Consider the following 6,000-nt stretch of genomic DNA (forward strand, 5'->3'; position numbering starts at 1 on the left):
AACACTGAACACTGTAATCATGTACATGTTGATCATGAAATGAAAAGAGCAAGTGAGATGTTGTAACGAATGTGGATGAGAAAACGCCGGATATCGTCCATGCGGACGAATGAGCAGATCTCCAGGACTACATATATGGACTAGTATCACTGAAAATCGTAATTAACACCAAACGATAATTTAACATTACGAAAGTTGTGCTACAAAAGTTGTTTCTAAACTGAAAAACAAGAGAAAAAGATGACAAAATGTAAGAGAGTAACATATTGTAACAGCCATGTAACACATTTATTATATGTATCATAGGCCACAGAAGATGCTTCATAAATAAAAGAAGCGAAACGTATACTGCAAACAACAAATTGCTTTCCATTTAGTGCAAGACGGAATGCATCTCATCAATGATTATAAATTCCGAAATTACTCTCTACTAGTGTTGAAATCTCGCTGAGACTGTCAAGTCATGCTCCCACCAGTCATCTTTCTCTCCAGATTCCAGCACAGATCCATTGAACATTGGAGATTCGAAGGGGTGTTGTAAAACCGAAATTTGTTTTGCAAATTCAGTGGAACAGCTCACATGGAGACTTTCATAATCGTCCACTTCTGGAGAAAAAAGTGAGCAAGGAGTCCTTGCCATAGAAAGGCATTTCCAATCTTTTTTGCCAATATGAACAAGGTACCAAAACTAGAGAGGGAAGAAAAACATCTGTCAATAGGAAACAAATTTTTAGCAGGTATTCCAGTATGAACAGTATCACAAAATAAACATTTTATCTTATGCAGAATGCAAGAAAAACAAGTGCAAAATATAGATTCTGATGACATTATGGACATAATAATCAATAAAAATTGACACAGCAGACTCAGTCTTTTGCATGTTCTCAGATGAATAAGATACACAAAATCACAGGGCAAAATAACGTAGGCAGTACCTAAAAAGACAGCAAAAAGAAGGCAAAATCACTATACAAAAAACATCAATAAAAGAGAAGTTATGATGTAAAATACGCAAAACGACAAGATGGAATACTGTGAAAAAGATCAATAAATAAAATTAAGCATAAGCACTATGTAATACCAAGCTTATACAGAGAACATAAAGTATGCTTTTGTTCATGTTCTGGGAGTGATGGATGTTAAAAACTTTGCCTTTGAATCACACAATGTCATTAAATCAGTCAATTAGAATAAACCAATAATCATCAGAATGGGGTTTCTTCACATTAATAGTTAAATTACTGGTCAAGTCGAGACAAGAACATTGAATTATGAAGTAGTGAAATTGACTAAAATTTATTCATGTACAAAAGAGATGTTAAAAAATTAATAAATCACAGACAATATTTGGTCAGTCCTGCTGTCAGGCATACACACAAGACTTTACAGAGAGGAGGGTATTACTGTCAGCCAATTAATCGTGTGCAGTGAAGTTCATCAAATACATGAGAAACAGTAACACAAAAACAGTCTCATGAATAGTTTTCAGTCCCGATGAAAAGAGAGCACACAAGATTCACTCTATCTTCATAGCACTCTGGAATGTTTGACTCACTTGCACAAACATTAATTGGATCAGCACATGTGGCTGGACTTCCATGTGGGATACTAGGAGGACAATGGTTCAAATGGCTCTGAGCACTATGGGACTTAACATCTGAGGTCATCAGTCCCCTAGAACTTAGAACTACTTAAACCTAACCAACCTATCACACACATCCATGACAGAGGCGGGAATCGAACCTGCGACCGTAGCGGTCGCGCGGTTCCAGACTGAAGCGCCTTGAACTGTTCGGTCGCACCGGCTGGCGAGGACAATGGGAAGACTTGATGTGCAATTGTCAGCGACTGTTGTCCATTCATCTGTGATGTAAGTCACCTCCTTCACTCTGACTTCTCTCCAACTGTCTTTATGTAGCTCGTGTCGATACCGCCATGTATTGCGTACACAGCCATCTGCAGGACATGGTGGCAAGCACAGACACCACAGCAGATGGGCGTCGACCACAGGGACTGGATGACAGCAACCCTACATGTCACACCACCATAGTTCGCCAGTTGGGTAGAGGCACATCGAATCACTCATCTGACGTCTTGTAGAGGTGTAATGTTGCCAGTGAGTAGAATGCTGACAGACACAACAGATGGCAGACCCCCCTTGGTGTACACCTTCTTCATCTTTTTCCACGTATGTATCTCAAGGAGCACCACAATGCCTGACCCTGGGCTGTGAGTCAGATAGGTCCCTTGACATTGGTCAGACATGCCCCTTGATGATACTGCAATGCACCCACATATGGGATGGTATTGTCAGCGAATGGAACTCTGACAGCCATTCCTGGTATCACATCCCCCTGGGTGTACAGATTCCTCATTTTCTTCCATTTGTGTATGTCATGCAGAAACGCAATACCTGACTGTCTGTGAGTCAGACAATCCACATGATGGTGCTGCAGTGGCTGGCTGGTTGTATTAGGACGGATAGCAATGTGTTTCAGCCCCATGTGGCCTGCAGGTCGTGCGTACATACTGCCCACAAATGTTTTGGCAGCTCCTCGCGACTCCCTCAGTGGTCAATACATACGCAAATGGAAGAAAATGAGGAATCTGTACACCCAGGGGGATGTGATACCAGGAATGGCTGTCAGAGTTGCATTCGCTGACAATACCATCCCATATGATGGGTGCATTGCAGCATCATCAAGGGGCCTGTCTGACCAATGTCAAGGGGCCTATCTGACTCACAGCCCAGGATCAGGCATTGTGGTGCTCCTTGAGATACATACGTGGAAAAAGATGAAGAAGGGGTACACCAAGGGGGGTGGGACCCTGCCCCGCTCCCCCCAGACGCGTGTGTACACGATGTGGCGGCGCCATCAGATTTGCACAGCTGCGACTGGTGCAGATAGCGGACAGGGTGGGGAATGGCATTCTTCCTTACACTCTCTCCCAAGCAAGAATTTACCAGGGGGTTGGAACACTTGCACAGAGTGACATGAGCATAGAGTGACACTTGCACGGAGCATGGGGCTCTTGCCGGGGTAACCGGCTTTTCTCAGGTACAGGAACGCTAAGAAGTCTAGCAGTCCAGCACAGCTGCCCATGTGAACTGGCTCACTCCCACACGACAGCAACCACGATTCGCTTCAGAGTGGACCACTAACGCGTTTCGTGACAAATTTATGTTTGATATCTCTTTTAATATTTTGATGATGCAGCTGAAGGGGGTAGCTAAACAGGAAACCTGGTATTTCTTATGACCATTGCGCGTTTTGATGACTGCCTTTTTGGATGACATTTAAACTGACAAATTTGTATTTCGTTACCATTTTATTTAAACATTAAACATAAAAACGCAGAACGTCAATGAATGTTACTTATTTTGATTTTCAATAAAGGATCAGTGTCTGGCACCACTTTTCGAATAATGCTAACTCGAAGACAAGCTCTTAGGTGAAAATCCGCCAGTGAAATGCTGTGAGTGGGTTTCGTTCTCTTCATTGCGTAAAAAAGTAGCCTGTCCATGCAAGACTAAACAACGAGATAAACGTAGCTGCATACTTGTAACGTAGTGGAAATTTTCATTGAGAAAACAGAAGACTACGAGACTGATTTTGATATGAAACTAATCACGCTAACGTCACGCGATAAGTGCGTGTAAATTCTAGCTATAGGCGAGTTTCCAAAATGTCAACATAACCCAAAAATCAGTGAAACTGCGCAACCCTTTGCACGCTGAACAGCTGTTGGTAAGCAACTTGATCTAACTGCTGATACACTCACTGAGTGTTCTTCCTGAAAACAAAAATGTGTTTTCACGGTGAAAATGGTGGGAAAATTATTGAGGCATTAACTTCTCTGCACCCATATAATGAGTACTTTCTCCAGCCATTCTTCTTCTTTTTTGTTTTGACAGCAGCTTCTCGCTGTTGGCCTTCAAAGTCTACATCATCTTTTGAATGTAATCTATTGGTATGTAGTCATAAACTGAATTTTTTATTTGTGTTCAAAGTCCTGAGGCACATTAATACAACACCAAGAGTATTAAGACATCATCACCTACAACAGACGTATAGAATAGACATAATGCACTGGTACGTTGATGACGATGGGTCTGACCACTTGGAAGTCTCTAACGCGACCATCATGCTACTATTCATTCCTTTATAAACAGCTACTTTCCATTTTAAAGGGAAGCATCACCCTGAAACTTCATATATTATAAAAAAATTTTGATGGCTACTTCACATTTTTGAAGTGTATTGTCTTAGATACCAGAACGATTTGGCTGTATTCGAATTACAATTTTATCTAAGAAATTTTTGAAATGCGGGCAGCGTAAAGGGTTGTGACACACCGAAAGATGTTGTAACCTCCCCACAGAATTATTTAAAAAAAATGAAAATGAACCACGAACCAATATCCTCCCCACAGAAATATTTAATTGAGTAATTAACCATGAACCAAATATAACCTCCGTACAAAAATAATATAATTAAATGAATTTTATATATTGTAACCTGTGAACAAAATTAATTCTAATGTAACCTCTGAACAAAATTGGCTCCCATTTATAGTCTGTGTGCAGAAATGCATTCACATTTAATGTTCCCACAAAATTCTTTTCTCATTTGATGTCAAGTTCGAAACAGAAAAATTCCTAAACACCAAAATAATAAAAAAGTTTAGTAACCTGAAAAATTGTATGAGGACAGCAGCGCTGGCCTTCGGCCCTGTATTCTGAATAAAAAAAGCAAAAATTCTTACCTCAATAAAAACTGCAATTAAATCTGCTCTTAATTAGGTATTTTTCGACACAGCTTCGTGCAATGCTGGCGTATATATTTTTTTCTTTATTCTTGGAAGGAATGATCACGCATTGGAAATATTCTTTAAATTGAAATGAATGCTTTTCTTTAAAAGAGTTACTTTATATTATAAAAATTATTATTAGGGCATTTTTTGGAACAAATTAAATTACAATTAACATACATTATTAAATATGCGCAAGGCTGCTTCTTTACCTTCTACAACAATACTCATCTTCCAGAGTCCTGAGCAGAGTCGCGAGCAGAGCACACAGCCGACACATGCCGACTCCCGCCGACTCACGCAGACTACTACAGACTACGCCAGACTACTGTCGACTCGCGCAGACAAGCGCAGACTAGAGACAAGCAACAACTAACGACAAACTACTCTCTGGTCAGAGATTCTGTCATGCCTCGCCCATCACTGGCAAAGCATACATCTTACAATGTGAAATAAAATTTTTGAATTCTCTCACCATCAAACAGAACCATCTTTACTCTGAATTTTCTATAAACTCAGACTGGGAAATAAAACTGCAAGATTTCCAGTAAAACTTAAGCTAAGCAATTGGCAATCAGTCATTGGAGATCAATTACTTTACCTTTTGACGGTAAATATAAATTTAGGGGAGACACTGAAGACCTGTTCAGTACAATCAACAAGCTCCAAGGAAATAGGCATTGGCTTACAATCAGATATCGCTACCGCTGCACCTCCTCAAGAAGACTGCAATTAGGTTTTTTTCAGAAAATTCAAGAAAAAGGCTGTCCTGATCCTGAAAGTATGGTATTCTTATATTCCCTGGACAATTTTGTACATCCTTCTATCTTCGATCAACTGAATAATTTCTTCTGGAACCCAACGTTTCTTCGCAGTTACCGAACTTGTAGCGACGGTATCTACAGCATTAGAGAACTTCAGTCGCATCTCAACTTTCTTAGGTACTTAATCGTCCCACTTCTTTACAAATTCATTCTTCCAGACGAACCTCTTAAGCTTCAGCCTACTCTTCACTACTCAGCTGTGATCTGTCTCTACATTTACTCCCAGATACATCTTACAATTCAAAATTTCATTTCGGAATCTCAGCCAGATTTCAATGTAAACCATTTGGAATCTTTCCTTATCTCCAGGTGTTTTCCATGTGTATGTGTTCCTCGTGTGATTTCTGATCAGTAAACTGAAATT

Source organism: Schistocerca piceifrons, chromosome 11 (genome assembly GCF_021461385.2).
Source record: "Schistocerca piceifrons isolate TAMUIC-IGC-003096 chromosome 11, iqSchPice1.1, whole genome shotgun sequence".
In the NCBI taxonomy this organism is placed as follows: Eukaryota; Metazoa; Arthropoda; class Insecta; order Orthoptera; family Acrididae; genus Schistocerca; species Schistocerca piceifrons.